The sequence below is a fragment of the Pygocentrus nattereri genome, chromosome 13 (genome assembly GCF_015220715.1).
Source record: "Pygocentrus nattereri isolate fPygNat1 chromosome 13, fPygNat1.pri, whole genome shotgun sequence".
Classification (NCBI taxonomy): domain Eukaryota; kingdom Metazoa; phylum Chordata; class Actinopteri; order Characiformes; family Serrasalmidae; genus Pygocentrus; species Pygocentrus nattereri.
In genome coordinates, this window is record NC_051223.1 from 3,714,699 (window position 1) to 3,727,287 (window position 12,589).

Genomic DNA, 12,589 nt, shown 5'->3' on the forward strand with positions numbered 1-12,589 from the left:
AGCTCCCCTTGAGTTATCACAGTTGTCTGGATTACAAATTACACAGATTGTTCCAGCCAGTGCTATTCTTTCCAAACCAGTATGCCTTTAAAATACAGTCACAATTCAGATCTTTACAAAGATCTGCTGACATGAATGCATAAATATTTAACCCCTTCACACAAGTAATTAGTAGAACAACCTTTTGCTGCAATAACAGTTTTAAGTCTGTTGAGATGTGTTTCTACAAGCTTTGTACTCTGGGTGAGAGAGATTTTCACCCGTTCTTCCTGGCACATTTGCACCAGGTTTCTCAGGTTGGTTGGTTGATGCTTGTGGACATGGAAACAGCGCCATATTCAACTAATTACACTGAGATGTGGTGTAACGCGGGGGAGCAGCGAAGAGGCGGGCGCATATGCTGAGAGAAGCGAGATTTGTTAGGGGTAAATCCATAATCAGGGTCTAAACAGTACAGTGTCAAAGAGCCAACACGAAGAAATCGAGGGTCACACAGGTGAGAACAATCAAGGGTTAGTCTAGAAACAAGGGGGCAGAAAAGGGAAGCATCAGAACAAGGAAGCACATGGACAAGACCAGAGGTAAACAAAATCACATGGAGGACTGGGAGGGGCCAATCGTGACATGTGGACTTCGACATAGCCATTCTAGAATGTTCATTGCTTTGGCCTAAAGTTTTCTCTCTGAGCTTTAGTTGTTGTGAAACTCACGCAGCTTGTTTTCCAGGATCTCCCTCTACTTTGCACTATCCATCCATCCTTCAATTTTAACAAGATGTCCAGTTCCCGCCAAGGAAAAGCATCTCTTCAACATGATGCTGCCACCCTTATTCTTCACTGGAGGAAAAGTGTTTGTTGAGGAATTGACCTTGTCAGGTCTGGGCCACAGATAGCATTTAGAATTTTGTCCGTTTTTGTCTCACCGGACCACAAAAACTTTTCCAACTGGGTCACTTGCTTTCTGACAAACTCCAGACATGCTTTGATGTGGTTTTTTTTCTGAGTAATGGCTTCTTTCTAACCTATGCAGAGCTCTTGATATAGGTGACTGGTGCATCTTCACTCCAGTCACAGCCATTGAACTCTGTAGCCCCTTCAAAGTGATTGTTGGCCTCTCTGTAGCTTCCCTCACAAGTCCCTACCTTGCTCTGATGCTGCGTTTTGAAGGATGACCTTCTCTAGGCAGTGCCTGGGTGGTATGTTGCAGCTTCCATTTCCTCACAATGCTGACTGGGATATCCAACCGCCTGGATATGATTTTTCCTGTCTTGTGCATGTCGAGAACTTTATCTGTAATTTCCTTAGAATGCTTTTTGCCTTCATTTTCACAGATTTTAATTCGTTTTTAATAGAGGTTTTTTTTTAACGATTCACAAATAGAAGCCAATTGTAAGCCAGTTGTGTCCTCGGAAGTAGTGTGATTCGTAATCTGGACCTTGATGACTTTTAAGTGGGTTGAATGCTTGAATACTTGCAAGGAACCATATAAACACACCCTTAATTGATGCACTTCGCTTTAAGATGGCCAGGCAAAAGTACCATGCTCAAACTGCTCAAGCCCTGAAAAGTACCATCCGGACAAGATTAGTTGAACATACGGAGGTGGGGTAACGTGGTTAATAGTGGTGTTTCTCAGTGATTTCAGTTCCGTCCAAATCCTCCGTGTCAGTAATTGTTACGAACTGTGTATTTCCACTCAACTGTCTTGCCTCAAGCATTCGACTCTCAGCACTGAAACACCTAAAATGACAGAAAAAATGCGATTTTAACCAGCAAAGGTGACTGCAGGCTCTATAATCTCCAAGCTAATAACAGTGAGGACAGATTACACTTTAGACATCTAGGTAGATGTTTGGGGTGAACAAAATTACATGTTTGGACATGTTTTCTACTTGACATTAGCCAAATGTATTACATATATCTGACAATTATACCAAGATTTCCTGTCCAGTGCCAATCCGTTGTTGACGTTACAGGCATCCTTTTATAAAATACATTGGCAAACTAATCCAATCTGATTAGGACTACCCTACAGGAAGAAATACACAGCTAACAACATAAAAAGCACTCTAAATACAGTGGAAATATGTGCAGCATGAGACCATTACGAATGAATTCTGTCTGGGGGGCCCTGAGGATCAAGTTGGGAATTTGGTGTTCTTACACTAGGTTATGGCAAAATGTGGTTGGTATTGCTTTACGTCACAGAGAAGACCTCAGCCATTGGGGCATTTATTTGTATTTAATGTATTTATAGAATCATGCTTGTATTAACTTCTGCAAGTAATATGCTACCTTCACGTTATTTTTCAACCATGATGTTGACCTGGTGACTACTAAATCAGTAAATCAGGTGATTATCAGAGGACAGCTTTTTGAATGCACCATTACAGTTGTTCATTCTTACATTTTGGATGGAAACAGAAGGGTTAAACTCTTAAAATGCCCTGCATTTTAAAAAATAGTCCACAGGAATTGTTTTACATAGCTCAGCTTTCTCTCCTATTGGTTAGGACTGAAGAATAGGCCTAATGTGTTTATTAGATTAACCAGTTTAGTAGATGAACCAGTAACATCTCGCTGCTGTTGGAAGAAAACCTTGCATCTCCATTTTTTGGAGTTGTTTTCATGTTTTCCAGTTTTTGACATAATGTGAAAATTTGAAAAACCCGTTATCCTTTACGTTGTGTGTACATTTGATCATGATGGGCCCAAAAGAAAAAAGAAAAAAATTCTGGTTCCATTGACTTACATTAAAAATAAAGTAGGTATGAGATTGGCTTTTATCTTGCTGGTTCTTGTGGCAAAGAGGTGTATTTTGCTGCTTTGGTCCTCTCATCAGGCAGCAGCTCTACAGCAGACTACTGAAAGAATCGCAGTGAAACGGCTCCAAAGTGTAATATATGCTAATATGTGTGTCACAAGCTTCACTTAAAGCATGTGATGTCTTTAAGAAGCTTCAGATGTCTGTTTAATCTAGAACAACCAAAAAGTGTGCAAATTAGCTTAGCCTTAACATACTGCTGGAATCCCATGTGGGCGCTTGCAAAAATTAGCAGTATTTCTGTTAGGAATAGAAGAAAGAAAGTAAAAGGACAACTGAGTACATACAAAAGACTCTGCTTAGTTCTTAGTCTCCTATTTTTTGCAACGTTGGATTGGCCAAAGATTATTTCAGAATATCATGCATTTGTATAGGGTGTATATATAGTGGTTGGTATAGTGTAGTGGGTAACACCTCTGCCTTCTACACTGGGGTTCAATCCCCTGCTTGGACAAGCACCCTACACTATACCAATAAGAGTCCTTGGGCAAGATTCCTAACACTACCTTTCTCTCCCTTTGTAAATTGATTAAATTGTAAGTCGCTTTAAGTGTTGGCCAAATGGCATAAATGTATTTGTCATTATATTTCAGTGCCGTCAGACTGAAGTGTTTTCAGGCATGTAGTATAATTTCTGGAATCTTTTAAACAGCACAGATGTGGAGGAGAGAAACACAGTTAATAGAGAGCGAGCTGAGTCAGAAACCCTGGAGCAGGAGAAACATGAATTACACAATTTGCTGACCTTTAAAGAAGAATCCTTCTGGAAGAAGCTCTGACGTTTTGCTTTGCTGTTGTGGTCAACTCGCCCTAACCACAAAACTGTGTTAGCCTCAGAGTCTTGCGTGAGGTAGACGCTGCAAAACAAGTGCAGGTAAAAAACACAAGAGCATTAACACTGGCGTATTACAAGTTGAACAACTGTGACAGTTTCAAGATCACCTTATGTTGTATTTGTTTGCCATGTACTCAAATGCCAAATAGGGCTCTTCGGGTGTGATGCTGTAGAAGAGCCACTTTTGTTTCCCTAAAGAATATTTCAGTGGATGGTTCTCATTGTCTAAGCTGGCTTGTGGGTGCGATTCTAACTTTTTTAAAGCTTAACAGACCTCCCACTAATGAACAGATTAAATTAAACACGTTGCCTAGAACTGTCTGTTCTGCAGCAGTGCATATGCAGATGTGTAAATCTGGCCTGTGGTACTGTAAAGCCATTAACATGCTCATGAATGTATTTAGAGCTTGGCATATTAAAACTGGGACATTTTAATGCTCTAAAATGCTTTTTATATGGGACGCGCCTTATTTTTATGTAACACTTCTGTTTACAAGCTGGTCTTAGTTTTGTCAGTTCTTGTTTAATGAGCAAGATAAATATTTGGTGAGGTAGAGCTGGGAGTTAAATGTGATTAGTTTCTTATATGTGATTTGCATTTTTGAAAGACAGCATGAATTATGGAAAAGAATATACATCTTGGCTGACATAAAATTTCTACAGACCATAATATTGCTACAGATTTTCATGAATTATGAAGTTATTGCACAACAAATGATACATGAGATTACTTGGAAATGGTCAGTGTTGTGTCTTTCTCCCAAGTTTTAGTTGATGGCGATTCCAAGTTGCATTCCAGTTTTATTCTGAATCATTCAGTAAACATTTCAGCCTTAAGCCTTAGTCTGAATATTACAGGGTTGCCTTTAACAGTCTACTTAGTTAGTCATTAAAGCCATGGTCTCATGTGGCCATGAGGGCTTATTGAGAGCTGGTGAATCCAGAGCTGCTGTGCATCTATAAAACCTCTAGTGATTCTGCAACTTGTTTGATTAAATTGCACTGACAGTATTGTGAAGTGTGCCCATTATTGGCTGTGCAAATTGAATATTGCCACATACCAATTTACTGTATATGTCACGATGTCCTGTCCATGTGCTTTTGTTTTGTTTTGGTATCGTCCATGTGCTTTCTTTTTTTTGATTCTTTCCTGTCCTGCCCCCTTGTTTTTTGACTCCGCCCTTGATTGTTTTCACCTGTGTTATCCACCTGTGTATTGTTAACCCTCGTTGTTTCCCTGCATTTAACCCCTGTGTTTTCCCCTGTTAGTTTGCTGGTCTTTGTTTGGTCTATGTAATGTATTCTTTATATTGTTTGTATTGTATTCTTGGTATTTCCTGTTCTCTGTATTCGTGTTTATCCTGTGTTCCTTTTGTCATGTCTGTCCTTCGATCTCTCCATGTTGGCCCTTTGACCCTGGACTGTCTTGACCCTGATTATGGATTTGCCCCTAATAAATCTCGCTTCTCTTCGCATTTGCATCCGCCTCATCATCGCTCCCACACGTTACAGTATACTGACACATTTCTATTCACTGCTATTTCAGAAGAGTTACAGACCTGAAAGTTTGCCATGTGTGTAGCGAAATCACTGCATAATTTAGGCTGGCCTTACATCGTGAAACTTTCATGCAACTTCAGTTGCTTGAAATGCACATGAAACTAAATTGCACTCGTGTTGCATAATGCCCTGCCATTCAATTGACACCCAGCTGCGACAGTTGCAAGTCTCTTAACCTTGCGAAACAAGCTTAATCAGAATGCCAATAGCACAGCATGTGATCAGATGGGTCAATATACTTTCATTGATTTCATCTGAGCAATAGATAAAAAATAAATAAATAAAACAGAAGACTTATTTGGGTGGTTGAAAAGGAAACTCTGTTAAGGTTGGTAGTATTTCATGCCATAACACTAAATGGCTGCATCTGCCAACATTTATTCTTCTAGCCTTCTGTTAATGTGATTTACATCACGAGATTCATTTCTCCACTCATGACATGCCCTAATTCAACACAGAGCTCAGATACATTTGGGATGCAGACGATGAAAATTATTACATAAGAGGAGACCGAGATGAGCTCTGTGATGAACTTGTACTTCTAGGACAGGATGAGTGAGACATCAAGTTGGCTGTAACCATAACAGCTACTCATTTTCAGAGCCTTAGTATACACACAACAGATTAAAACATAAATATACACTTCAAACCATAGATAGCTGGATAAATGAAAGCATAAAACTCGCTGCTTTGGAGAATCCACATTGGTCATTAGGCTTGTTAAGTCCAAAACAAGGAGGATGGAAAGAATGAGATGCGACAAAGGCTTGGAAGAAAATAACACAAAAATGTATTTATTGTTGGCTCAACAGTCATATACTAAACAAGGAGACATAGTTACACACAGAACAAAAAGAAATAAAAGAAAATAGGCCCAAACAAAACTTAACAGCTGTTCAATCTGAAGCTCAAGGCTTTATGCAGCCTTTATGTGAATATGCGTGTGTGTAGCTTCTTTTCTTTGGGATGAATCTCAGTTCAGTTCGTAAGGAAAAGCTTATCTGTTTCTCCCATTCTGTCCGTGCCCGTAAAGGAAAAACACGCAGGGCAGACGGCTTTCAACACATGGTCCTCGCCGCCCTGACCTCACTCACTCTCTGATGCGCGTGCGTTGCTTGAGGGATCCAAACTCAATGCAAGAAAAAAAAGACAATGTACATAACAAAATACAACCATTACTATTCACCTTCTCAATGAGTATCTCTAATGTAGATGCAATACAGAAGATTCTGTGAATAGTAAACATTTTGCTTCTATACAGTGAAATTAAGGCGGCATGGTGGTGTGGTGGGTCGCCTCACAGCAGGGGCCTGGGTTCGATTCCCTGGCCGGGCGAGCAGGGTCATTTCTGTGTGGAGTTTGCATGTTCTCCCCGTGTCTGCGTGGGTTTCATCCCACAAAGACATGCAGTAAGGCCAAATAGACATGGTAAATTGCCCCTAGGTGTGAGTGTGTGTGTATGCATGTGTATGTCTGTATGTCTGTTTGCCCTGCGTTGGACTGGGGACCTGTCCAGGGTGTATTCTGCCTTCCGCCCGATGACCGCTGGGATAGGCTCCAGCAACACCCCGCGACCCTGAGGGAGAAGCGGCTTAGAAAAATGACTGTGAAATTATGCTTTACTTATTGAACATTCTACTTTGAACATCTTACGAATTCCTTCCATATCAATTCTAAAGACCTCACATCTGAAAATCTTCAGTTCCTGTATTAAATTCATATGTGAGGCATTGAATTACAGTACAGACAAATTTAACTATGTACATAGCTCTTAACAAAGCTGAGTGCTAGCATTCTGCTTTCCAAAGAAAACTTATAAAAACATCAACCTGAAATAATTTACAAAACCAAAACATGGTACAATCGCAACTCCAACTGGCTTCTTTTTCTTTCTTTCGTTCTTTGTAATAAAAAACACTTGAACCGTTTTCATACTACTCTTTTATAGTCAGCAGCTTAACATACTAACTTACTAGCATGAGTTACTTATTAAAAGGCGAAATAATCGACAGCAAGACCTTGATGGATACTTTCACCTTTACAGAACGAAAGAAGTAAAATATGGCTCGTTTCTAGTCTTAATATCTGCAAATTCGTATTCTAGGTAAATATTCCCTAAAACTGGTTTGGACTGGTTTTCCCAGCTGGCTCAGACTTTCTTAAAGCGCCCTCTACAGGAAATAGCAAGAACTGCAAGAACTATACCTTAAGCATAGCACAAACATGAAATGAAAATAAACCCTCTGTAAGGGTTGAGCAGGAGTCAGATGAACGCGGATATTAGTTAAAGAAATAGTTTTATTTACGTGAGACAATGTCGAAGTCCAAGTGCAGGCGTTCGTGATCATCTCACCAGGCGAACAGAAGCAAGTGGGTAACCCAAAAAACAAAGTGACGGAAACGAGCAGAAGGGTCAAAACCAGTAATCCAATATCATGCAACCAGGTACAAAAGGACAATGCAGAAATCAAGGTCGAGGTTAACAGGCAAAGGGTCGGACACAAACACGGCATATGGCAATTGGAAAAACCACTCGGCAAGTTCATGAATGAAACAATACTTCACAAGGAATGCTAGCTAAAGCCCGGGCTTATAAACTAGTCTGACCAAGTCATGTGATCATACAGCACAGGTGCAAAGAGTCAATAATCCAGTGACTGTGATCGATGATAGGTGCGTGGCCGATCGTCACCGGTCATGTGATCTCCCGTAGGCTCCTGGGAAATGGAGTCCGTTATGGACTCCGATGCTGTCAGGAAATCCGAAGTCACGTGTCCTCCCAATGCCTAGGCAGATGGAGTTCGCAACACTGAGAGAGTCTGTCTGAGGCGTCACACCCTCACTTTAAGTGCGTTACAACAGCTATATAAAAATAGATTTATTTATAGACAGAATGATTTGGTGTGTCAAAACATCTTCTGGAGTAATCAGATGTGTTGTGCGCTTGTTGTTGCAGGGAACTCATACGATGCGACTAGTTGCATTAAAGTTTTACCATGTAAAGCCAGCATTAGAGCTCACTCACTCACTCACATTTAGCAGGCTAAAGATTTTCCACATGGGAGTGTCTTTAGCAGTCAGATAGCTTTTAATACTTTATAAGAGCAGTGCTTCAATCAGTGGTACTATGTATCCTTGTTTCTTAGAGCAGCAATAATATTTTCATGTTTTTTCCAGCTGCTCTGTACATTGTGTGGTCATTTTATTATGAATGAGCTCATAGAAAACCTTTCAAGTGCTTTTAAAGTTACAATAACAGATGTTACTTTTTTGGGGATACATTTTTTTAAAAGCATGTTCATGTTTACTATAGGAGGAAGTCTATATTGACTAAGAGCAGAAAAGGGCATTCTTTATTTCTGCTATTCATGTTCACTTTTCTTATACGAAGGAAAGGAACATTTTAGGCCAAGTAAACAATCCGAATTGCTTTTGAAAGTTTTTATTTGATGTTATATCAAAGATTGTACTTTTTGTATCCTTTTCTAATTTTATAATGTGATAACGCATCAGTCTTCCGCACAAGCTTGCAAGTTATCAGTTTCACCAGTGAGTACCCTGTGAGCTCCTTTTAAATATTGTGAAGATGACGTTTAGAAGCTAATTAAAAGCCTCCAGCTCCAACCACATACCCACTGAAATGAATAAGGCATGGCATACTATAACGGCTCTCAGCCAGTCAAACTGAGCTTCCAGCAAAAGTGCTGTGATTTTGCCCCTCAGAAGTGCAGTCACTCATGTCTTTTATTACCCCGACCATTGTCAACACGAAACTTTCCTATTTCTTCTCTCCTTTTCAGCACTGATGGATGCTCTTATGAAAAGAGCTGCAGTCACACAAGTCTTTTAGGACAGTGTGAAACTTTCAGCAGACTTTTTGCCCTAAATATCTCAGTGGCTGAATGTATGTCTCGAAAGGCCCTGTTTTCATATGGACATGCTGCAGCCCAGCCACCGCGGCTGTATGGGTTTAGTGGACAGTATTCAGAGGGGAGTGAATAGACTGTGACCAGACAGGAACCTAAAAGCATGCCTTGTCCTAATTCTGATTTTCTTCTCTGCAGTTCTAACTATAGCAACGCCATTAATCACTCATTCCATCTTTTTAAACAAACCTGTTCATTCTGGTTGAGAAGATGTCAGATAATAGATAATAACTACTAACTGATAAATGAGTTGATCTTTGTAATAATGAGTGAAGCAGGGCAACCACACTTACAATAAAAAAGAAATAAATAAAAATAAAAGTTTGATGTATTTAAATAATGTCACAGTTTCAAAACATGCAGTTCACTCCTTATTCTGTCCACACATGGAAACTAAGGTGCAGAAACACTCACTGTTTTTATGACGTCACAAACCCCCCCAGTGCACACTGATGTTATAAGGTATGTTTTAGCCCATACTGCTAATTGAATGAAGCACAATGCAGGACATCCAGTCAGGATGAAGCTCATTTACATATATCAGTCTTAAAGACACAGCTTAAAATACATCCTATTTAATTTGAATGGGCGAGTTTGGAATAATGACTGATTTTGGTATTAAAACTGCTCAAACGTCAAAGTGGACAAATGTATGGGCCATAATTATAGCCGCGTTTGCCATGAAACAGAGCATAATTGTTGTCGATAACAAACACATGCAGTAATTCTGTAGAAATTATTTCTTATTAACAAGCTGAAACATTGCATGAAATGCCGATTCTTGATTTGAATATCGGAGAGGAGATATTTTAGCATGATTTGAATTTGATGTAAATGAACTTCTTTGTGTACAGCCTTGTTTTGCCTTCAGAATGCTTTGTGTTTCACCCAGCCTGATAACATCCTTTACTGAAACCTCTCCAATATATTACAGTTCTGTTTACATGTTCAGGTAAAGGTTCAGCTTGTCTCTTTGCAGTAGAGAGAGACCCTCAGGGCCTTCTAGGGCTTTCAGAGAAGACATTATGATTTCTGTGAAATAAAAAACCTAGGTACCTAAGTAGACACAGCCAAGTGAGCTCCCGCACTGGTTAGGACTTTAGGAGATGAACATGCCAGATTAACCATCAACATAAATGGGAACAGGCGGTGCAATCAACCAATCCTATTTTGATTTAGAATGTGTGTGAGTTTGATAGAAAAAGAGGTTTTGTAAGTTCTAGTTACATCACTGACTGTGAATACGAGCTGCGGCCTGCACAGTGCCAGGACTCTTTACTGAAGGAGTCACTGCTGCAAGCTAAAACTAAAATACTAGAACTATAAATGCTACAAAGAAGAGTACACATTAATATTTTTACTTCCTTCATACTGCATCTGTGCAATGAAGTTCATATGGCCAAATTTCATATTAATCGCTGCTAGCATAGCACTACCATACTAATAGAGTCCCATAGAGGTGCTAGAAATGCATACTTGTAAAGGTTTTTTTGTGAAGGTGAAAAGACCCAGTTCTAATTGTGGACTTTATGTCAATATTCAGTATTGGTGAACACCTTGGAAATACCGATATCAGAGCGATATGATCCATAGTATCGCTATTGGGCTGATATATATTGTATATTGTATAACATTTAGCATTGAGTTTTTCACATTGACATAAGTTGTATACTAGATCTAGTTTCTTGATTTAAAACAGTCCGAATATTTACCTTGTATCTGTTTCACAGTGCTTCTTTCAGTGGTGAGCTCTGGTATAGAGCTACTGCTGCTATATGGCATTTTTAGCAATAAAAGCTGCTGCTCTTATTTAGTCAGTGACGTATCTAGAACTTCCATAATGCCTAGAGCGATGTTTTTCTTATTATTAGTACCACCCATTAGAAACCAAAAGGGGATTGTTTGAATCCTTTATCACTTTGTAATTATTATGGTGGTTAATCTAACACAGTAGGCCCTGTTTTCAGCTCTTGAAGCTGTAAGCTATAAAAGAACTTGCTTAACTATATCTGCCCAGATACTGGGTCTGTTTTTCTGCTGGGTTTAAAGAATGTATCTCTTTTGTTTCTATCCAAATCTTTCCAATAACGCATTTTTAGCTCCCAGAAGTTATTACACCTAGGAGGCCCTGAAAGTTTGCTTCTGCTACTTACCATATATCTGTGAACCCACTGTTCACCCTGCAACGGTTTCAAGGTCAGAAACAGGCAATAGCCAAATCTGCTTTGAGCTAAAGACAAGAGGCAGTAAACCAAACAGGTGTTTCCTTCTGCTCTGTCTGAATCAGAAAACAAAGAAAGAGGTGGTGGGGGCAAGATTTTTCCGCTTTTTCTTGAGATGGTGTAATTGTATTTTCAATGAGAATTGATCAAGAGTACATTTTCAATGTGCAGTGGTTTGTGGCTGAGGAATTGATTTTTTCCTGACTTTTTTTCTGCTTTCATTCAGCTGCGATAAATTCTGTCCTGAGGGTTTGTGCTTTTTTATTCACCTGCTTCCTCTTTATTCAAAAGAAGACTAGGCATGCTGTGAATGCAGGGTAAATTGTCTTGTTTCATTGAACAACAGCCTGTTTTTGTTTAAGTCATGACAGTAACTTCTGCAATTAAACCCTTCATTTCATGAGTTTCCAAAATTGCCATTCATATTCATTTTGTCATTAACATAAAAAAATTTGGTAACACTTTCTATTAATGTCACGTTTGTAAGCATCTATAAACACATTTATAACATGTTATAATGCATTCATACGGCATTATAAACATGTTTATAAATATTTAGAAAAAATCATTTCACTAAATTACACTTCATAGCCATGTTTATTATACATTATGAATTGTTAATATAATGCATTATAAGTAGTGTGCATAACATATACTGTTAGTGCCAAAGAAGTCAGTCCCAGCTTGGAGAGCCTAAAGACAAATACAAAGTTTATTTAAGCCCTGAGATTTCTAATATTTTATTTCTTGCTGCTTGTGCTGTTAGGGCTACCGTGTGCTTTTCTTAACCAGTGCTCTCACTTTAAATGTTACATTACATCACAGCAAACCCCATCAGCCCTGAACCCCCTTTGCCATCACACTGAATGTGAAGTCACTGTGGAGTGAAGGCCTTGAGAGGGAGAGACGAGATAGTCGAGCGCTGTCATTGTAATTTGCTCCCTCACTGGTTCTAACCTCAAGCGCTAGAAAGCTTCATCCTGTAACATCATTACACTACAGTACAGTGATGCTGATTTCTGCTGGCGTTCTATTGGATTTGCAGTGTTAAGTTAGTGCCAGGCTAACGGTGGTGTAAATTACCAGTGGTGTACATTGACATTCCCGCATTGGTTAAAACACTGATGGCAGCTGTAGTTTAAACTCTTGACATTTGAAGCCTGTAATGAGCTTTACTGTGTGTGTTTTAGTGTTTCAGTAAATCCTTCAGTAAATACTTCAAC

At 39.3% G+C, this 12,589-nt stretch overlaps 1 protein-coding gene across 2 annotated transcripts in view; it reads left to right on the forward strand.

Annotated features, from left to right (window-relative positions):
- Positions 1-12,589, forward strand: part of LOC108431404 (cadherin-10-like) — a 140,210-nt gene that overhangs the window by 82,790 nt on the left and 44,831 nt on the right. The window lies entirely within an intron of this gene.